This window comes from Papio anubis, chromosome 2 (assembly GCF_008728515.1).
Source record: "Papio anubis isolate 15944 chromosome 2, Panubis1.0, whole genome shotgun sequence".
Lineage (NCBI taxonomy): Eukaryota > Metazoa > Chordata > Mammalia > Primates > Cercopithecidae > Papio > Papio anubis.
The window spans coordinates 49,349,189-49,372,061 of record NC_044977.1 but is presented as its reverse complement, the minus strand read 5'-3'; the positions used below and the strand labels follow the sequence as shown (position 1 = coordinate 49,372,061).

General features: G+C 43.5%; 1 protein-coding gene and 1 long non-coding RNA gene across 14 annotated transcripts in view; one reads left to right on the top strand and one right to left on the bottom strand.

Moving 5' to 3' along the window:
- Positions 1-321: 321 nt before the first annotated feature.
- LOC108581048 lies at positions 322-13,332 on the bottom strand. 2 transcript variants are annotated; one of them, XR_001892814.3, is made up of 3 exons: positions 12,957-13,332; positions 5,290-5,443; positions 322-933 (listed from the first exon to the last, which is right to left on the bottom strand). It is a non-coding gene; the product is annotated as an uncharacterized LOC108581048 (long non-coding RNA). The 2 variants fall into 2 exon arrangements; XR_001892813.3 differs by lacking the exon at positions 12,957-13,332 and adding an exon at positions 12,144-12,280.
- Positions 11,356-22,873, top strand: part of TMCC1 (transmembrane and coiled-coil domain family 1) — a 254,433-nt gene continuing 242,915 nt past the window's right edge. For 4 of the 12 annotated variants that reach the window (XM_031663097.1, XM_031663098.1, XM_021922683.2 and 1 more), the window contains exon 1: positions 13,382-13,596. The gene's annotated coding sequence lies outside the window, so the exon portion shown is untranslated. Of the gene's footprint in view, positions 11,373-13,381; positions 13,597-14,315; positions 14,365-14,541; positions 16,299-22,873 lie in introns of those variants that run through there. The other 8 variants (XM_031663099.1, XM_031663101.1, XM_031663102.1 and 5 more) reach the window with 6 other exon arrangements.

Genomic DNA, 22,873 nt, shown 5'->3' with positions numbered 1-22,873 from the left:
TGGCCATCATGAACATGTCACAGTGCTGTAGAGATTTTGTTTATGGCCAGTTTTGGGGCCAGTTTATGGCCAGATTTGGGGGCCTGTTCCCAACATGTTTCCCCCTTTTTGTTTTTGCAAGACAATAAAAGCAAAGGTGGCTTTATCATGGTGAGCTACTTCTTGCAGGAGTCAGGATCCACATCTGCAGACTATACAAAGACAAATAATGCAGATTAAAAGCACAATCATCATTGAAATCGTAGAGCTTCCAAGTGTTTTTATGTATTTTAATGGGTTACTAGCTGCTAATCTGACTGAGAGGTGTAATTCAAGCTAAACATCCCCTTAGGGGACCAATCAACAATGATTCCATAGGAATTGTTGTGCAGCACCTCTGCCTGTTTTGCAATGCAATCTTCCCCAACAAGTATATTCAGTTTTTCTGGCCAGGTTCAATTCTGTTTACAAACAGGTTTTTGAGGGTGGTATGCCTCAATTATAGGAGCAGATTTATTATGGTAAATACTGAGACTAGAAAATATGTGTAACTGTGTCATAGAGTGATTACATCCAGGCATTATTGCCAACCAAGATTGATAAATATGCCCAATAAGTATAATTGTTCTCAGTGTCAGCCCTTGTTGAAGGAATACTCACAGCAATGGTGATCACCACTATCATAGCTATCATTAAATTACTTATTGTGACTGGTTGTCCCACTTTCCTCAGGTTTTCTTCCAACATCTGTGACAGCTTCTTGATCTGTCCTCAGGTAGGTGGCTGCCTTCGATGGGTGTTGCTCGTGACAGTTGGGGTCCTCCTCAGTGTCAGTCTCGACACGGCTGCAACCAGGCAGTCCTTGGGATCCTCCTGGAATCTCTTCCTTGGCATCTGGCTCATGGTAAGGTTTCAGGTGTCTTGATGGTATCCAAATCAGCTGTTGATTCGGTCCTGGAGAAACACAAGGATAACCTCTACCCCAAGTTATTATTCTACCCATTTCCCAACTTTTTGTCATTGGATCTCTCCACCAAACCAGTTGTTCTGCTTCTGTCTTTGCAGCTGGTTTCTATAGATGCTGTTCAGCTGCTGATAGCATCTTTAGGCAGTCTAAAAAAATTTAAAGTCAATAATGCTAGATTCATTTGCTTATGGGGTATCCCATAGTCTCTGTTTCCCCCTTTTTGCTTTTGCAACTGCTATTTCAGGGAGAGATTCATTCTTTCCACTATGGCTTGTCCTTGAGAATTATATGGGATGCCAGTAATGTGTTTAATATTCCATATAGAGAAAAATGTAGCTAGAGTTCGGCTAGTATAGCCTGGGACATTATCTGTTTTAATAGAAGCTGGAATGCCCATCACCACAAAACACGCAAAAGGTGACATTTAACACAGGCAGAAGACTCTCCTGATTGGCATGTAGCCCAGGCAAAGTGAGAAAAGGTATCCACACATACATGTACATAAGCTAGTCTCCCAAACGAGGGAACATGGTTGACATTCATTTGCTAAAGAGAATTAGGTTCCAATCCTTGAGGATTAACTCCCCCTGTAAAAGATGAGGAATGCACCATTTGGCAAGTTGGGCATTGCTGGATAATAGCTTTAGCTTCTTTCCAGGTAATGCTGTATCTGCATTTGAGACTAGAGGCATTAACATGGGTTAAATTGTGAAAGTGTCTGGCATTAGACATTGCAGTAGCAACTAGGCGATCAGCCATTTGATTCCCTACAGTCAAAGGTCCTGGAAGAGGTGTATGAGCCCTAATATGAGTAATGTAAAAAGGGTGCATTCTACTCTTAACTGCTGTTTGCAATTGGATAAATAAAGTCACCAGTTGTTCATCTGTATGAAATCGTAACTGAACATTTTCAATTAATTGTATAGAATGAACCACATATGAAGAATCAGAAATCACATTAATAGGCATATCAAAAGCAGTCAATACCTCAATTACAGCTACAAGCTCCACTTTTTGAGCTGAAGTATAGGGCATCTGGAAAACTTTACTTTTCGATCCAGAATAAAAGAAGCTTTACCATTACTAGACCCATCTGTGAAGACATTTTCAGCATCTTCAATTGGTTTAAATTTAGTTATTTTAGGGAGAATCCAATTAGTTAATTTCAAAAATAGAATAATTTTGTTTTAGGAAAATGGTTATTTTTTTTTTTTTGGGAGGCGGAGTCTGGCGCTGTCACCCAGGCTGGAGTGCAGTGGCTGTGATCTACCATTCACTGCAAGCTCTGCCTCCCAGGTTCAGGCCATTCTCCTGCCTCAGCCTCGGTAGCTGGGACTACAGGCGCCGCCACTGCGCCCGGCTGGATTTTGTGTATTTTAGTAGAGGCAGGGGTTTCACCATGTTAGCCAGGATGGTCTCCGATCTCCTGACCTCATCCGCCCTTCGGCCTCCCAAAGTGCTGATTACAGGCTTGAGCCACAGCCCGGCTTTTTTTTTTTTTTTTTTTTTTTTTTTTTGGGAGGCCAGGTCTTTGCTCTGCTCCCGGGCTGGAGTGCAGTGGCGGATCTCAGCTCGCAAGCTCCGCCTCGGGTTGTGCCATTCTCCTGCCTCCAGCCTCCCGAGAGTAGCTGGGACCTGGCTCCGCCACCTCCAGCTAGTTTTTGTATTTTAGTAAAGGCGAGGGGTTTCACCGTGTTAGCCAGGATGGTCTCGATCTCCTGACCTCGTGATCCGCCCGTCTAGGCCTCCCAAAGATGTGGGATTACAGGCTTGAGCCACCCGGCGCCCGGCCAGGAAAATGGTTATTGAGAATACCCACAAAGTCAGCTAAATGGGTTTGCCAAGTAAGATTATTTATAAAGACTTGCTGTATTTGTGCCTTTGTAAGAGGGACAATAATTTTTCCAGGATCATATCCATGTAATTTAACAATCTGAGTTCTCCCACTTCCTACCAGAGTAGCGATTTGATCCAAATAAGGGGTCAAAGTCTGTGAATTACTTTGTGGAAGAAAAAGTCATTCTACTAAGTCCTTCTCTTGGACAATAACACCAGTAGGTGAATGCTGAGTTGAAAAGATTAGCGAATCTAGAGTCTTCTCTGGATCTATTCTATTTATTTGAGCTTTATGGACTTGCTTTTCAATCAGCTGTAACTCTGCCTCAGCCTCCTTTGTTAATTTTTGAGGGCTAGTGAGACTAGGATCTCCTCTAAGGACAGAAAATAGATTACTCATGGCATAGGTAGGAATGCCTAGAGCAGGTCATATCCAATTAATGTCCCCTAGTAATTTTTGAAAGTCATTTAATATTTTCAATTGATCCCTACGTATATGGTTACTTTCTGTGGCACAATGGTAGTGTCATTTACTAAGGTCCCCAAGTAGGAGTAAGGAGTAGTAGTCTGAATTTTGTAAGTAGCTATAATTAAACTGGCGCAACAAATCAAGTTTTGCAAGTGATCGTAACATTGGAGAAATATTTCTCGAGTGGGGGCAGCACAAAGCATATCATCCATATAATGAATAATGTAACACTGTGAAAATTTTTTATGAGTAGGTTCAATTGATTTCCCTACATAAGTCTGGCAAATTGTTGGACTGTTTAACATGTCCTGTGGCAACACTTTCCAATGCAAACATTTAGCAGGCTGCAGGTTGTTTACTGCAGGAATTGTAAATGCAAACTGTTCACAGTCTTGCTCAGCTAAGGGGATAGTAAAGAAACAGTCTTTTAAATCTATGACTATTAAAGGCCAATTTTTTGGAATCATAGCAGGAAAAGACCATCCTGGCTGTAATGCTCCCATAGGTTATATAACTGAATCAATGGCTCTTAAGTCAGTTAACATTCTCCATTTACCTGATTTTTTTCTTAATAACAAAGACTGGAGAATTCCAAGGGGAAAATGTTGGTGCTATGTGTCCTTTTTCTAATTGTTCAGTAACTTAAGTCCTCTAAAGCCTCCAGTTTCTCTTTACTTAGCGGCCATTATTCTATCCAAATTGGCTTATCTGTCAACCATTTTAAATGTATAGGTTCTGGAGGCTTAACAATGGCCACGATTAAAAATGATATCCTAAACCTTGGCAGGAACTTTGTCTTCCCACTTGAAGTGTTTCCTTCAAACCTTACAAATTTTTTCCTAGCCCCATACCAGGGACATACCCCATTTCATGCATCATATGTTGACTTTGAGGGTTATATAATTGTTCTGGAATTAGAACTTGTGCTCCCCATTGTTGTAATAAATCTCTCCCCCATAAATTTATAGGTACAGAAGTTACAATTGGTTGAATAGTCCTAGGTTGTCCAGTGGGCCCTTCACAATGCAAAATATAACTTTGATATACTTCAGGGGCTTTACCAACTCCAACTGTGTTAAATTGAGCAGGTTGAATTGGCCAGGTGGATGGCCAGTGCTGTAGAGAAATGATTGAAATGTCCGCTCCTGTATCTACCAAACCTTTAAATTTCTTTCCCTGAATAGTTATTTCACAGGCAGGATGTTTATCAGTAATCTGATTCACCCAATAAGCTGCTTTGCCTTGTTTATTTGTGCTTCCAAATCCTCTCGTTCATTTAATTTCACTTTTCCCCATTTCCACATATGGCACAATCAGTAGCTGTGCTATATGCTCTCCTGGCTCTGCTTTCCAGGGAACAGAAGTAGATATAACAATTTGAATTTCCCCATTGTAATCTGAATCGATGATTCCTGTACATACTCACACTCCTTTTAAATTTAAACTAGATCTACCTAGAAGTAATCCTATCGTCCCCACTGGCAACATCTGACTGGAGACAGCAACATTCTTTAACAGTCCCATTACAAAAGCAGAACCTGGTCCATATTAATAGGTTGTTTAAATTCTTTGAGTAATTTAAAAGGAAAAAGCTCAAATGTAGTTATAATATTTCCCTGTCGATCTGGGGGGTGTATTCCAACAGGGAACTGCCAAGTCTCTAAATTACCCTCTCTTCCAGCTTGCTGGATTCTTGCCTGAATAGAACTGAGAGCGGTCGCTTGAGGTGCTGCTTGAACAGTCACTGGGGCAACTACTTTTCACCCAGTATCCTCTGGAAAAGAAAGATCTGGAGGGTCAGGACACTCTTTTTCTTCAAAATAATGAAGGGGTGGAGAAGGGTAGGGAGGAACCTCTTCCTCCTTTGCTGCTTTAGCTTTAGCTGGCAAACAAACCTGCTCTGTCACGTCTTCTGTTACTTCATTATACCTTCCTTCCGTGTCATCATTAGGGTGAAAAGGTTCCAAGGTGGAACGAATCAGAGCCCACACTTGTCCCACTGTTACCCTGATGCTTCCGAGCTCCCCTTCTTACTCACCACGGGGATTGCTTAAGAGTACTCGGGTGCCCTCCAGCTTAGTTCCACGTTCTCCAACTGTCGCTCCAGTGACTCTTTGACTTCCGTTCGAACCCCACGTATGGACACCACTTGCTGAGACCAGCTTAGTCGTGGAGACCCTAACCCAGTGGCACTAGAGGAATTAAAGACACACACACACATAGAAATATAGAGTTTGGAGTGGGAAAATCTGGGGGCTGACAGCCTTCAGAGCTGAGAGCCCCGAACAGAGTTTTACCCACATATGTATTGACAGCAAGCCAGTGATAAGCATTGTTTCTATAGATTATAGATTAACTGAAAGCATTCTTTATGGGAAAGAAGGGGATGGGCTGAAACAAAGGGATGGGCTCTGGCTAGTTATCTGCAGCAGGAACATGTCCTTAAAGCACAGATTGCTCATGCTACTGTTTGTGGTTCTGGAACGCCTTTAAGCGGTTTTCTGCCCTGGGTGGGCCAGGTGCTCCTTGCTCTCATTGCGGTAAACCCACAACCTTCAGTGTGGGTGTCATGGCCACCACGAACACGTCACAGTGCTGCAGAGATTTTGTTTATGGCCAGATTTGGGGGCCTGTTCCTAACATCATACTCTTTTTTTCTTTCTTTCTTTCTTTCTTTTTTCTTTTGTTTTCTTTTTGAGACAGAGTCTCACTCTGTTGTCCAGGCTGGAGTGCAGTAGTGTGATCTCAGCTCACTGCAACCTCTGCCACCTGGGTTCAAGAGATTCTCCTGCCTCAGTCTCCCAGGTAGCTGGGATTACAGATGCCTGCCACAGAGCCCAGCTAATTTTTGTAGTTTTTAGTAGAGACGGGGTTTCACCATCTTGGTCAGGCCGGTCTTAAACTCCTGACCTCGTGATCCACCCACCTCGGCCTCCCAAAGTGCTGGGATTACAGGTGTGAGCCACTGCACCCAGCCCTGATTTCTATACTCTGAAAATTAATTGGTTAAGTGCCTGAATGCTAGACATTGCCTCACCAAAACCAGAATTATTTATATAATGTTTTCTCTTTTTTTGAGACAGAGTTTTGCTCTTTTGCCCAGGCTGGAGTGCAGTGGCACGATCTTGGCTCACTGCAACCTCCACCCTCTGGGTTCAAGTGATTCCCCTGCCTCAGCCTCCCCAGTAGCTGGGATTATAGGTGCATGCCACCACACCCAGCTAATTTTTTTGCTTTTAGTAGAGATGAGGTTTTACCAGGTTGGCCAGTCTTGTCTTGAACTCCTCATCTCAGGTGATCCACCTGCCTCAGCCTCCCAAAGTGCTAGGATTACAGGCGTGAGCCACCGCACCCAGCCTTATATGTTTTCAACAACGGCACAGCAGCATTTCTCCCACATTATAGTTTTGCAGCACTACTTATCACTGTGCCTTCTTTCTCTCTGATGCTCTTTTCTGTGTTTTCTTTCCTTTCTTTTCTTTCTGTGCTTTCATCTGAATACTTGCCTGTTTTCCAGTTCATAAATTCACTATTTTGCTGCTTCTAATCTGCTCTAAATCTCATCTAATGAATTCTTTTTTTAAAATAACAACTTTAGTAGGATATACTATATATCTAGTCATACAATCAACTGTACCTATTTAAAATGTATAGTTTGATGAGTTTTAAGTTATGTATATACCCATACAACTACAACCATAATCAAGATGCACATCATTCTTGTGGTGCCTAATGTCTATAATTCCAACACTTTGGGAGGCTGAGGTGGGAGATCACTTGAGCCCAGGAGTAGTTCAAGACCAGCCTGGGCAACATGGCAAGACCCAAAAAAAGAAATTTAAAAATTAGTTGGGCGTGGTGGTGCATGCCTGTAGTTCTAGCTACTTAGGAGGCTGAGGTGGGAGGATGGCTTGAGCCTGGGAGGTCGAGGCTGCAGTGTGTTGTGATAGTGCCACCACACTCCAGCCTGAGCAACAGAGTGAGAACCCATTGCAAACAAACCAACAAAAAAACTCGCAGATCACTGTTATCATCTCCAGAAGTTTATTTGTGCCCCTTTTTCTCACATGTCTCCCTCTACATCTGGTCCCAGGCAACCACTGATTTGCTGTCATGACAGATTAGTTAGCATTTTTCTAGAATTTTATGTAAATGGGATTACACATTATGTATTCTTTTGTTTTTGGCTTCTGCTGCTATTAGGTTGGTGCAAAAGTAATTTTGTTTTTTGCCAAAGTAATGCAGTGAGTAATGGCAAAAACTGAAATTACTTTTGCACCAACCTAGTATAACAATTTTGAGGTTCACGCACTCTATTGAGTGATTGATAGTTCATTTAATTGAATATTTTGTTGCGGAGTTAACTGAATGTATTTTGTTCATCTATTCACCTGTTGATGGGTATTTGAGACATTTCAGGTTTTGTGATCCTATGAATAGATACTGTCAATATTCTTGTACAAATCTTGGTGTACCCAGGCACAGTGGCTCATACCTGTAAACCCAGCACTTAGGGAGGCAAAGGTGGCTAGATAGCTTGAGCTCAGGAATGCAAGACCTGCTTGGGCAACATAGTGAACCTCTGTTCTCAATTACAAAAAAAATTTTTGACTTTATTTTAAAATCCTCTAAATCTTAGTATAGATGTATATTTTAGTTTCTCTTGGGTGAATACGTGATAGCCATTTTTAGGCATCAACTTGGCTGAACTATAGTCTCCAGTTATTTAATCAAATACAAATCTGAGAGTTGCTATGAAGGTAGTTTTTGTTTTGAAACAGGGTCTCACTTTGTTACCCAGGCTAAGTGCAGTGGTGCCATCATAGCTCACTTAAGTCTTGACCTTCTGGACTCAAGCAATCCTCCCACCGCAGCCTCCTGAGTATCTGGGATTATAGGCATACCACCATGCCCTGCTAATTTTTAAAAATATTTTTGTAGAGATGAGGTCTCACTACGGTGCCCAGGCTTGTCCCAAACTCCTGGGCTCAAGTGATCCTCCTGCCTCAGCCTCTCAAAATGTTGGGATTACAGGCATGAGCCACTATGCTGGGCCTGAAGGTGTTTTTGTGGATGTAACTAAAAATCGTAAATTGATTTTAAGTAAGAAAGATTATCCTAGGCAATCTGGTTGGTCCAGATTCAATCAGTGGAAAGTCTTTAACAGCAGAGTTGAAGAAGAAGAAATTCTGCCTGGGGACTATGACTTCAGTCCTTGCCTGAAAGTTCCAGCCTATTCTCCTGCCTGCCTTACAGATTTCCAATTTGCCTAATCAGCCCCGCTCCCCCTGCATAAGTCAATTCCTTGAAATAAATCTCTCACTGTGTATCTCCTACTGGTTCTGCTTCTCTGTTGGAACTCTGACTGATACCAATTTGGTACTTTCAGTGCCACTTTCAGTGGCTCTAGAGGAACAGAATCTTGAGGATGAGTTTTCTGAATTGGTTCTGCATTTTCTTGAATTGGTTCTCTTGTATGATTACATTTAAAGGCACTAGCGACTCTATTTTCAGTGGTGAAGAGGGCATTGGGAGTCCATGGCATGATAAAGCATTGAATATGCCTAATGAAACACCTATAGAAAGCAAGGTCATGAGTGACTGTGTATTTTTTACCTTAGAATATTTTAGTTAAACTAAGGAACAGAATAGCATTGGCCAAAACTGCACTGAAGAAAGTAGGCAAAGAAAAGGATGAGCTCAGGGTTTCAAATTCCCAGCTTTAAGTGTTTAAAGCTTTAAGCTATGCATAGATGGCCTGGAAGCTTCTATATCTGTCCTGAAAGGAACCCTTAGGGCCATGATTTCTGAAAGCAAACCCAGAGTCTCATTCTGCAAGGGGCTGATAGAGATGCTGTTTAGAGCCTTTGGCAGGCCACTGTAGGTGAATCATGCTGCAGAACCGTAAGATTTTGGAGCAAAGCCCTGCAGATTAGTACTGTCCTCTTGAGAAAAAACGTTTGGCTTGCTGGGCCTCAGCAGAGACTGAACAGTTAACTGTGGGTCATCAAGTTACCATGTGACCTGAGCTGCTCATCATGAACTAAGTGTTATCTGATCCACCAAGCTATAAAGTTGTGCACTCACAGCAACACTCCATTATCAAATTGAAGTGGTATACATCAGATTGAGCTCAAATGGGCCCTGAAGGCATAGGTAAGTTGCACGAGGAAGTGGCCCAAATGTCCATGGCCCCCACTCCTGCTACATTACCTTCTCTCTCCCAGCCTGCACCTGTGGCCTCATGGGGCATTCCTTACGACCACTTGACTGAAGAAGGGAAAACTCAGTTGTGGTTTATAGCCGAGGTTTATGACAGTTTTGCACAATATGCAGGCACCAGGTGAAAACAAAACTAGTGTCCCTTTCTGGGACATCCCTGAAGAATAATGGTGAAAAAAAAATTTCCCCAGTTGGCAGAACTTTGATCAGTGTACTTGGTTGTTCATTTTGCCTGAAAGTAGAAATGGCCAGAGCTCTTCTGACTAAGAGGTCTTAGTTCCAACAGAAGGAACGCTTCCACCAGGAGACCCAACAACATTTCCATTGAATTGGGAGTTAAGGCAGTCACCTGGCCACTTAGGGTTTTTCATGCCTCTAAACAACAGGTAAAGTAGGAAGTTCCTCTACTGGCTGAGGTGACTAATCCTGATTACTAAGCAGGAAATTCGGTTGCTACTACAGGATGGAGATGTATTAATAATAGGTAACTTTACATTGCAGTATTAAGTTATAAGACATCAAAGGTGGAGAAGAAACATCACTCAAGGACATTGCATCCCCTTGGGAAAAGTGTTGTTACGTTTTCAATAGTATGCAGGATAGTTATATCATGTTAAGTGAAAGTATGACTTTGCTATTGTCTTTAAATTTTTTTATTTTTTATCATTTTTTTGAGACATAGTCTCATTCTGTCGCCCAGGGTGGAGTGCAATGGTGAGATCTCGGCTCACTGCAACCTCTGCCTCCCAGGTTCAAGAGATTCTCCTGCCTCAGCTTCCTGAGTAGCTGGGATTAGAGGCATACGCCAACACGCCCAGTTGTTTTTGTATTTTTAGTAGAGACAGGGTTTCACCATGTTGGCCAGGTTGGTCTCAAACTCCTGACCTCATGATCCACCCGCCTTGGCCTCCCAAAGTGCTGGGATTACAGGCGTGAGCCACTGCGCCCAGCCAAAAACATTTTTTTTAAAGAGATAGGGTCTTGCTGTGTTACCCAGGCTGGAGTACAGTGGTGCGATCATAGGTCCCTGCAGCCTTGAACTCCTGGGCTCAAGGGATCCTCCTGCCTCAGGTTCCCGAGTAGCTAGGACTACAGGTGTACACTCCCACACTGGCTAATTAAAAAAATGTTTTTTGTAGAGGTGAGGTCTGTAGGTTGCCCAGGCTGGTCTTGAACTCCTGGGCTGAAGTGATCCTCTTGCCTTGGCCTCCCAAAGTGCTGGGATTACAGGGTCCCTGGTCTGTTACTGTCAGCCTTTAGAGATCAAGTATGGTTAAGGAGATGTGTAGGAGTGTGATTGCCGGGTCATCAGTCTAAATTTTAGCTATCCTAATGAGTGTTGTGGTTTTAAATGGAAAAATCCCTAGTTGACTAAAGATGTTGATAATCTCTCCATTGCTTATAGCCCATTTTTATATCCTGTGAACTATTTACTAAAGCCTTTGCCCATTGGTTTATTGGGCTGGTTTATTATTCATTTATAAGAGTTCTTCATGTATTCTGGATACAAGACTTTTGTCTAATGCTTTCTATTGCAAACTCTCCACCTGTGGCTTGCCTTTTCATTTTCTTAATGGTGTCGCTCAAAGAGTACCAGTTTTTAATTTTGATAGAGTTCAACTTATCAACCGCTTTTTTTTTTTTTTTTTTGAGACAGGGTCTCACTCTGTCACCCAGGCTGGAGTGCAGTGGCACCATCTCAGCCCACTATAACCTCTACCTCCCAGGTTCAAGTGATCCTCCTTCCTCAGCCCCACAGGTAGCTGAGACTACAGGCACAGCCCAGCTAACTTGTATTTTTTGTAGAGACAGCATTTTGCCATGTTGCCCAGGCTGGTCTTGAACTCCTGAGCTCAAGTGTTCTGCCTGCCTTGGCCTCCCAAAGTGCTGGGATTACAGGTGTGAGCCAGGCCACAAATCACTTTTTATGGTTCATACTTTTTGTGTCCTAAGAAATCTTTGCCTATCCCAAGGTCACAAATACTTTTTCTATGTTTTCTTCTAAATTTTTTTTTATAGTTTTAGCTTTTAAATTTAGGTTTATCATCCATTTTGAGTTACCTCACGTGGCTCCTTCAGTGCTTCTGAAATCTATAAATGCATCCTCCACCAACCTCAAATATAAGTAAACCTTGCCACCTCCGTCTCCTTTACTCCTCATTCAATTCATTGCCAAGTCCTGTCATTTTACCACTAAATAGTGCTCTTCTCTGCCACCACCCTCCTGCCTTGCCTTGACTACCTGGCCAGTGGCCTCCTAACTGGCTTCCCAGCCCCAACTTTGAGACTCTCATCAGACCACTCTTCACATTGCTATCTAAGTAACTTAAAAACAGACATAATGGGCTGGGGGTGAGGTGGCTCACGCATGTAATCTCAGCACTTTGGGAGGCCAAAGCAGGTGGATCATGAAGTCAGGAGATTAAGACTATCCTGGCCAACATGGTGAAACTCCGTTTCCACCAAAAATACAAAAAAAATTAGCTGTGTGTGGTGGCATGCGCCTGTAGTCCCAGGTACTAGGGAGGCTGAGGCAGGGGAATCACTTGAACCTGAGAGGCAGAGATTGCAGTGAGCCAAGATCGGCCACTGCACTCCAGTCTGCCTCTCAAAAACAAAAAACAGACATAATAATCAAGTGCTTTCCCCGGCAACCCTGCTGAAAAATACCTGAATGGCTTATCTCAAGCATTCAGATTGAAGTCCCAAATCCGGCCGGGTGCGGTGGCTCACGCCTGTAATCCCAGGACTTTGGGGGGCCAAGGCGGGCGGATCACAAGGTCAGGAGTTCCAGACCAGCCTGGTCAAGGCGGCGAAACCCTGTCTCTAACAAAAATACAAAAATTAGTCAGGTGTGGTGGTGCGCGCCGGTAGTCCAGCTACTCCGGAGGCTGAGGCAGGAGAATCGCTTGAACCCAGGAGGCGGAGGTTGCAGTGGGCTGAGATCAAGCCATTGCACTCCAGCCTGGGTGACCTGGGTGACAGCGCAAGACTCTGTCTCAATAAATAAATAAATAAATAAATAAATAAATAAATAAGTTCCCAATCCTCACCTGTTCTTGCCTACCTCTTCCCACACTCGCAGTCTACTCCACATTGAATGTTCTTTAGCGCTCTCCATTCTGGCCATGCCAAGACCTCACCCCATGGAGCAACTAACTCCTCCCAACTCAATTTCTCAGATTCTACCCTCTTCATCCTCAACTAAATCAATTCCTCCATAAAGATTCTCTCAGTACCATATACCTCTCAGAAGATTTTTACTAGCTGAAAACTTAATTTTGTCTGATTCTCCCATGAATGTTTTCCTTCTCCACCAGATCTCAAACTTCATGAGGTCAGGGACTCCGTTGACCCCATATGGTACTCCCAGCTCCTTGAACACGGAAGAAGTCTCATTACATAAAAATAAAATAAATTAAGAAAATGGGAATTATAAAGGGATAGGCTGGTGGCTGCTTACGATTCCTTCAGTGGTAATACCTGGTGCAAAATAATGACAGTCTCTGCCCTTTTCCAAGCAGCCTGCTAGGTGGAACGAAGGAAGGCCTTGCGACCCAACTAGGGAGAACAAACGTGTGATCCAGAGCGGCGCGCAGAAATCCGACGAAACCCCATATTATTCACGGGCGTTGCTCCTAGGGCGAGGGTGGCTCGGTTCCAAGAGCTTTTTGCCAGGAGGAGATCACCTGGAGCAACTCAGCACTACCTGCAGCGGCGCAGCTCACCCAGCCCAGCGACCGCGTGGGTAGGCGGGCTAGGGGCGGGGCCACGCCTTCCAGGGCCCATCCCCGCCCCCTGCGGCGTGCGCGCGCCCGTCCGCCCGCTCCCTTGCGCGTGCGCCGCCGGCCGGGGGCGGAGGTTGTGGGCGGTGGCGGCTGCGGAGGGGGCGCGCGCGTTCTCGCTCCCTCGCGCCGGTTCGCGCTCCCGCGCAGGGGCTGAAGCGGCGGCGGCGGTGGCGGTGACTGAGGTGGCGGCGGCTGAGGCGGCGCGGGGGGAGGGTCGGGAGGGGGGGTGGTTGTGGGGGATGGACCGGGTGCTGCGGCCGCAGTGGAAGGAGCTGGCGCTTGAGCTCGAGCGACGGCGCTGGCGGAGACGCCGGCTGCTCCTCCCCTCCCCGCCGGTGAGTGAGCGCCCCCGCCCCGGACGCTGGCGCCGGTCGCGGCCCCCTCACGGCCCTCCGCGGTGGGTGGGGACAATCGTGAGGGAGCGTGGCCCGGCGGCGCAGCGGACGCGGGCCTGGCCTCCCGCTCGCGGCCTGTCGGGGCTCGGACCCGCCGTCGCCCCCGTTCGAGGTTGAAGCCCCGGGCCTAGGACTCGACCCCCAGCATCCCACTGGGCTTCTTTCCTTTCCCGGCTCATTCCGCTGTCATTTTGACCTGGGGTTCCCTCTCCAGCCCCTCGCCTCGTCCCCTTCCCAGCATCCCGGGGCCGAGGTGGGGAGGGGCGTGTGAGAAGTCGGGCCGAGGCCCGAGGGACTGTTAGGAGCCGGTTCCCGTCGGGGTCTGGGGTTTTAGGAGCCCTCGATCGCCATGGCGTCCCAGAAGTTAGCCACCAGGACTCAGCCATTTCCACCTGAAACCAGTTTTGCACCTTTTGTTTTGATTTTGAACTGTCGTTCGAGGGGAGGAGGGAGCCCGGCGTACTGGGGAGAATAGATGGTGGGAGGTGGGATGTGAGAAGTAGCTAGCTGGCTGGGCTTGGCCTCAGGATGCCCCCTGTTAACCCCTGTAGGATAGGAGAAAGGGGTGCAGCGAGTTGCACCTTCCCTAAAGGGCCAGAGATCGGTTTATAGCTTGCGAATCTCTGCTTTTTCAGCCTCGGTGAAGGGGTATCATTCGTGGTTGGTTTGGTTCGTCCCTTAACAACATTCTTGGTGAGGAATCCCCAGGTGAATCTGCTGCTAAGTGAAGCAGCTCACTTGAGCTGTTGGCTACCCCCGGCCCCCCCAACGCCCCTTGGCTTTTGTGACAAGTTACATGTTAGTGTTGGGTAGAGCCTAGCCATCAGAGGTACCTGTACTATAAGCATCTCTATAAAAAGTCTGAATTCCTAAATTAGCTTATTCTGTTCTTTAAAAAAAATCAATCCAGGGCTTAAATATCAGGTAGCTGCTTTAAAATAAAACAAAATTTTGATTTGTTCCAGGAGATAGATACATTTTTTTTTTCTGTATATTAGAAGATCGAAACTCAAATTGTGAGTAGGTGGTAGTTTTACTAGTGTCATGTGACAAAACAATGTTTATAGATGGCATTTTAACTTAACAATAACCTTGTCCTCTACCAACAGAGTTGGCTTGTATTTTTTTTGCAATCACACACCCACTCTCTGGCTAGTGTAGAAAGATTAAAAAACTGCTTCTGGTCTGTGGGTGGTAACCTTTTAATTTCTAAAGAGTTTTGAACTGCTTATAGATTGCTGATCAACAGCATAGGAAAATTTTAGACATTAAAAATTCATTAGCATGTGATGGAGATCTGTTATAATTATGAGCATTGATTAAGATTTGATACGGTGTAGGTGCTGTGTACTATGTATAAGAATGAGATTTCTCAGAGCATTTGCATCTTAAGGTAAACAGAAGCACAGACTGCTGACAGTGTTGTGACACCTTGCAGTAGGACTTTTTTATGAGCACAAAAACCTGTAGTCTACAATTTGATGAAGAACCCCAGTGCCCTAGACTAGTTGGTGAGCAACCACCATTACTTTGGTCCTTCTTGATGGTAGAGTATTTCCCCTTTTCTGCAAGACTACTTATGCCTCTCATAAATGTACAGAACATATAATGGCTCAGGGCTTACTTAGGTTTAAGCTCCTCAGAGTGGCAATTAGGGACCATTCATTAATTTATTCATCAAATACTTATTGAGCCCTTACTTTGTTTCAGGATGTTTTCTAAGTACTGAGCTACATTGTTGGGACAAAACAGACAAGGCCTGTTCCCAAATTAAGCTTTATTCTGTATGTATGGGAATGAGGAATATACAACAAACAAGCAAATAGGATCATTTCAGATAATGGTATAAATCAGTGGTTAGTAAACTTTTTTTGGTAAAGGACCAGAAAGTACAGTACATATCAGGGTTTTTGGGCCATATGATCTCTTTTGCAACTACTCAATTCTGTTTTAGTACAAAAGCAGCCACAGACAGTTCATGAACAAACATGTTTATGTTCCAGTTAAACTTGGGACACTGAAATTTGAATTTCATAAAATTTTCACATGTCACAGAATATTATGAGTTTTTAAAAATATTTTCCCCTAGCCATTTAAAAATGTAAAACCATTCTTGGCCATAGAAAACGGGGCAAGGTGGATTTGGCCTATAGATTATAGTTTAGCCTTTTATAGAAAAAGTTTGCTGACCCCTAATATGAATTATGAAGAAAATAAAACAAGCTGATGTGACAAGTGAATGACTGAAAGGTGGGTGGAGGGTTACTTAGTGAGAGGAGGCCTCACTAAGGAGAAGGTATTTGAGTTGTGACCTGAAAAATGGGAGTGCTTTCCTGGTAAATGAAACTGTGAGTGCAAAGGTCTGCAGGCGCAGATGAGCTGCTCTTGTTTTCCAGCGTTGAACTTCCCCACATAGCATGTCATTCTTACCTTTATGTCTTTGTTAGAATGTTCTTCTTCATGTAATAAGATGGTACCTTTCTCTCTCCTCTTCCTGATCCTGCCTTACAGTACCCATGGAGTAAGACTGCAGTGGAGTTTCACCTCATCCCAGGGTTAGGTCCTCAAGTTAGTGCATGAGACAAAAATCCCATAAGATGAACACTCTCCTTGAGAATTCCATAAATTGCTCAAAAAGTATGGTATGAATGTTTTTGTATATATAGTTGTATAAAATTCTTACGAATATTAAAGGCTGAGAGCCACAGAGCTTGACTGGGGGAAAGAGCAAGAGGAAATAAATTATTATATAGATATCTGGGCCTTCAGACTATTTGGCTTTTTAAAACTGCTGTGGAGTCCCTATCAGAGAGTGGGGGATGGTGTAGAATTTTGATATGTTCCTGTTTCCATGCAGGGTTTAATTCTATTTTTATGTTGTCTCTATTACATTAATCCATGCTCATAGATATGTTGTGAATATTAAACAAAATAATGTATTTGAAAGAGCCCGGCACTTAAGATAGTCAGTAAACATTTGAATCTGATTTTTACTTCTTTGGGCTCACATACATGCTGTCCTTTGAAAAGTTGTAGAGAACTTAGCCACCTGTTTCCTGTCTTTCCATATTGGCATTTCCTGTTGTGACTCCACTGAACAGCTGTCCCTCTCTGTCTTTGAGCATTGGTCACATTCTGCCAGAGGTTGGCTTCTAAGTTAAATGGTTATATGATGTAACTCTGTTTGTTCTGCCACATGACCCTTAAAGTGTTTGAGCACTGCTGTTATGTCTCCCATTTAAGTCTTCACTTTGCAGAGCTAAACGTTTTTATTTTTCTTTTTTTAAAGATGTTATAGAGAGAGACGGGGTCTCATATGTTGCCTAGGCTGGTCTCAAACTCCTGGCCTCAAGTGATCCTCCTTGACTTGGGCTCCAAAAGTGCTGGGTTTGTAAGCATGAGCCACCATGCCCCAGCCATTGTAATTTCTGTTAGCTTTTTCTTATATTTTCATCCTTCTGGTTGTTCTTGTAAGTGAGCTAGTTTATCTTTTTTATCTTTTTTTTTTTTTTTTTTTTTAATTTTGCTACTCTGAAGTACATTTTAAGGTACAAACTCAAGTTTTATCTCCTTGAGCAAGTCTTTCCTGCTAATTCTAGACCTTCTTTATATTCTTAATATACTTTTATGTTTACTCTTCAATTTAATTTTTTCTTATTTTTGTATTTTATACTAGTTTCATGAGCATTTGACTTCACACTGCGACAACAAGCTTCTTGAAGGCAAAGACCCTGTTTTAAGTATCTTTTGTGTCCTAGATGCACTGAATAAAATTCCAGGGATGCAGTTGATCATAAATTTGTTATAATTTTTAAAAATAGACTTTAAAGTTTAGATTTACAGAAACATTGCGAAGATAGTGCAGAGTTCCTGCCTATCCTACACTGTTTCCCATGTTATTAACGTCTTACATTCCTGTGATCATTTGTCAGTATTAATAAACCAGTATTGATACATTATCACAGAGACCATACTTTATCAGGTTTCCACAGGTTTTTCCTTAATGTTGTTTCACTATCCCAGGATCCCAGGATACCATCCACGATACCGCATTACATTTAGTAATTATGTCTCCTCAGCTCCTCTTGGTTGTGACAATTTCTCAGACTTTCCCTGTATTTAATGACCTTGGCAGTTTTGAAGATTACTGGTCAGGTTTTGTTTGTTTTTTTGAGACAGGATTTCCCTCTGTCACCAAGACTGGTGTGCAGTGGCACGATCTCAGCTCACTGCAGCCTCAACATTCTGGGGTCAAGTGATCCTCTGACTTCAACGTCCAGAGTAGCTGGGCCCACAGATGGGTGCCATCATGCTCTGCTAATTTTTGTACTTTTTGTAGAGATGGGGTTTTACCATGGTGCCCAGGCTGGTCTCGAACTCCTAGAACCAAGCAATCCGCCCTCAGCTTTCCAAAGTGCTGAGATTACCACTGTGCCCAGCCACGGTCCGGTATTTTTATAGAATGTTCTTTGGGATTTATCTGTTGTTTTTCTTGTGGTTAGGCCAATAATGTAATATGCTTTTGGAAGGAAGACCACAGGGGTAAAGTGTCATTCTCATCACATATTAGGGATGTATACTCCCAGTATGACTTATCAGTGTTGATGTTAACCTTGCTTTTCTGGCTTGAGGCAGTGTTTTCTGCGAAGTTACTCTTTCTTCTTCTCTTTCCTACTATACTCTGGAAAATCGTCACTATGTACAGCCTACACTTAGTGGTGATGAGTTATGTTCTACCTCCTTACGGGTGGCGTATCTACTTAAATTTCATTGCTAAATGGTTTCAGCTTTGGCCATTGGGAGCTCTTTAAGTTGGTTCCTGTATCCTTTCTCTTTGACATACCTCCATGATTGTATGTGTACTTTCTTACTTTCTGGCAACGTAAGATGCTCTAAGGTTCATCTTGTATATTTTCTGCTCCAGTCCTGTAAACAGTTCTCAAGGAGCCCTGGTACTTTTTATTGAAGAATGGTGTTACAAACCAAGATCTGGGTGATAGGTGTGCTTGTTGGTACTGAAGTGTTGTTGCTTCTAGGCCCTCTCAGTTGACAGAGGAAGGAAATATATGTATACATATTAACCTGTGTATATGCACATATCTATATATATTTCTATATGTAACTATCTTTATTAAGCTAAACATGACTTCATGATGTGTCCAACTCTAATTCATTACCACATGTGTTATTCTAACCTTACCTTGCTTATATGTAACCTCCTGCTTCACCAGTGAAAAACCTGCCTCCCACCATCTGCCAGAATTGATTATTCAATTCCAGCATACATGTATAGTGGTTTCAGAACTGTTAATCTGTATACCTGTGGGAAACTAGTTTATCAACTAGAAACTCATGGATAGTTCTTTTTGCCTTTAGTTTTATAGATAGCAGTCATTTCTTTCTTTCTTTTTTTTTTTTTGAGACAGAGTCTCGCTCTGTCGCCCAGGCTGGAGTGCAGTGGCTGATCTCAGCTCACTGCAAGCTCCACCTCCCGGGTTCACACCATTCTCCTGCCTCAGTCTCCCAAGTAGCTGGGACTACAGGCGCCCGCCACCTCGCCTGGCTAGTTTTTTGTATTTTTTAGTAGAGACAGGGTTTCACCGTGTTAGCCAGGATGGTCTCGATCTCCTGACCTCGTGATCCGCCCGTCTCGGCCTCCCAAAGTGCTGGGATTACAGGCTTGAGCCACCGCGCCCAGCCGATAGCAGTCATTTCTAATGTTTTTTAGGTTAGCAGCTTTCCCTACTGACTTCCTGAAGTCGTCTCATATGTTTGTAATAGATTTAGATTTTTGTCACAGTCTGCATTTTTTGCTGAGATACCTTTATCTCCTAATTATTTGATAATTTGCACACATTAAAGTTTATTCTTTGTGATATAAATTTCTCTGGGTTTTGACAGACTTCTAGTATTTTATATTTAACATTACAGTATCCTGCAGATTAGTTCCACAGCTCTAGAAAGTTTCTGTCTCACCGATTTGCTTCCTCACACCAGCCTTTGGCAACCTCACTGATCTTTTAACTGTCTCTATAGTTTTGCCTTTCTTAGAATGTCAATATGTAATATTTTAAAAAGTGTTTTTGAGTGGTCTTTTTTTTAATGCTCACAGTATTTTGTTAACTAGTGGGAGATACAGGTACAAGATAACTAACATTTAGAATTTTTTTTTTTTTTTTTTGGAGAGATGGAGTCTCGCTCTGTCGCCAGGCTGGAGTGCAGTGGCGCAATCTTGGCTCACTGCAACCTCCACCTCTCAGGTTCAAGTGATTCTTCTGCCTCAACCTCCTGAGTAGCTGGGACTACAGGTGCGTGCCACCATGCCCAGCTAATTTTTGTATTTTTAATAGAGATGGGATTCCTCCATGTTGGCCAGGGCGGTCTTGATCTCTTGACCTCATGATCCGCTCTCCTCAGCCTCCCAAAGTGCTGGGATTACAGGCATGAGCCACCGCGCCCAGCCCAGTATTTTTTTTTTCCTGAAGTAAAATTCCCATAACATACAATTTATGATTTGAAATATGTAGTTAACCATTTTAAATGTACAGTTCAGTGGCTTTTACTTCATTCACAGTGTAACGTGCAACCACCACTGCTGTCAAACTCTAGAACATTTTCACCCCGAAAAGAAACCCCATACCTATTAAGCAGTCCATCTCTTTGTTTCCTGGCAACCACAGTCTGATTTTTGTCCTATGGGTTTGCCTATTCTAAACATTTCACATAAATGGAATCATATAATACCTGGCCTTTTGTGTTTTTATTTTATTTTATTTTATTTTATTTTATTTATTTAATTTTATTTTATTTTATTTTTTATTTTATTTTATTTTATTTTATTTGAGATGGAGTCTCACTCTGTCTCCCAGGCTGGAGTGCAGTGGCGTGATCTCGGCTCACTGCAACCTCTGCCTCCCGGGTTCCCAGGATTCTCCCACCTCAGCCTCCCGAGTAGCTGGGATTACGGGTGCACACACCACACCTGGCTAATTTAAAAATTTTTTTTTAGTAGAAACGGTTTCACCATGTTGGCCAGGCTGGTCTTGAACTCCTGACCTCAAGTGATCCGTCCGCCTTAGCCTCCCAAAGTGCAGGGATTACAGGCGTGAGCCATTGCACCCGGCCTGCCCTTTTGTTTTTAGCTTCTTTCACTTCACAGTGTTTTTATTCATCCATGTTGTAGCAAGTATTCCTTTCTTATGGCATAGTAATATTCTATTGTGTGAATATACCACATTTTGTGTACCTGTTCATCAGTAGGCTGTTTTGAATAATGCCACTTTTTTGCTATTATGAATAATGCTGCCTTGAATATTCTTGTATAAGCTTTTGTTTGAGCATATGTTTTCTATTCTCTTGAGTATGTATGTAACCACTGTATTTCTTTTGTTAAGTTTATTATCATATAAAGCAGAAAGTTACCCAGTGGCTTGACTTTGGATAAAGAGCTGAAAGAATGCTACTTTCTCCTGGAATATGGTATTCCTTAGTGAATACTGAAATCACATAATTTTCTTGTTGTCTTTATAGAATAAAGAATTTTGGTCCAGACAGGGTAACAGTAGGTAGCCTTCCTCTAGAATTCTGTCAGAAGAACATCCTGAGTTATGTGAACCATTCAGTTACCTGTCTGAGAGCAGCAAGTGGTCTCTCACTGTGCAGTTGGGTTATGAGGTCTACTAGTGGTCTCAGGCAGTCTCCGAGTGTATGAATTGCGTTTAACATTTTGTATTCAGGCCAGGCACAGTGGCTCATGCCTGTAATCAGCCTGGGAGGCTGAGGTGGGTGGATCACGAAGTCAAGAGATCGAGACCATCCTGGCCAACATGGTGAAACCCCATCTCTACTAAAAATACAAAAATTCGCTGGGCGTGGTGGTGGGTGCCTGTAATCCCAGCTACTCGGGAGGCTAAGGCAGGGGAATTGCTTGAACCCAGGAGGCGGAGGTTGCAGTGAGCTGAGATTGTGCCACTGCACTCCAGCCTGATGACAGAGTGAGACTCTGTCTCAATAAATAAACAAACACAAAAAACAAACAAACAAAAGAAAGTCCATTATGTATTCAGAGGGATAGTAGGCAGAATTCCCATTCTGTAATCTATTTGGCACCAGTGATGTTACAGAGATTTTATTCTTACTAACCACATTCCCTCAGGTTTGAAGTATAATGGAATAGCATCAAATATTGTTTTCCCTTTTTCTTTTTTTTGAGACATAGTCTGTCTGTCTCACCCAAGCTGGAGTGCAATGGTGTGATCTCAGCTCACTGCGACCTCCGCTTCCTGGGTTCAAGCAATTCTCCTGCCTCAGCCTCCCAAGTAGCTGGGATTACAGGCACCCGCCATCATGCCTGGTTAATTTTTGTAGAGACAGGGTTTCATCATGTTGGCCAGGCCGGTCTTGAACTCCTGACCTCAGGTGATCGTTTTTCTACTTCAACACCTGACCCCAAAGCTTTGTTTTGCAGCGATTGCTTTGACACCTTTGCTTTGACAAATTCACTTTCTTCAGGAAGACTTGGCAAAAGTTTTCTTCTTTTGCCAGTTTGGGGCAACCTGACCAATTCATTGAAACCTGTTGTTTTTCAGATTTCTTGAAAACAAGGGGCCGGGCACGGTGGCTCAAGCCTGTAATCCCAGCACTTTGGGAGGCCGAGACGGGCGGATCACGAGGTCAGGAGATCGAGACCATCCTGGCTAACACGGTGAAACTCCGTCTCTATTAAAAAATACAAAAAAAAACCTAGCCGGGCGAGGTGGCGGGCGCCTGTAGTCCCAGCTACTCGGGAGGCTGAGGCAGGAGAATGGCGGGAACCCGGGAGGCGGAGCTTGCAGTGAGCTGAGATCAGCCACAGCACTCCAGCCTGGGCGACAGAGCGAGACTCAGTCTCAAAAAAAAAAAAAAAAAAAGAAAACAAGGAACATTCTTTGCTGTAGCTTATTTATTTATTTATTTAGAAACAGAGTCTGACTTTGTCGCCCAGGCTGGAGTGCAGTGGTGCAGTCAAAGCTCACTGTGGTCTGGACCTCCCGGGTTCAAGCGATCCTCCTGCCTTAGCTCCCCGAGTAGCCGGGACTACAGGTGTGTCCCACCATATCTGGCTAATTTTTGCATTTTTTGTAGAGATGGGTTTTGCCGTGTTGCCCAGGCTGGTTTTGAATCCTGTGCTCAAGCAATCTGCCTGCCTCAGCCTCCCAAAGTGCTAGGATTACAGGTA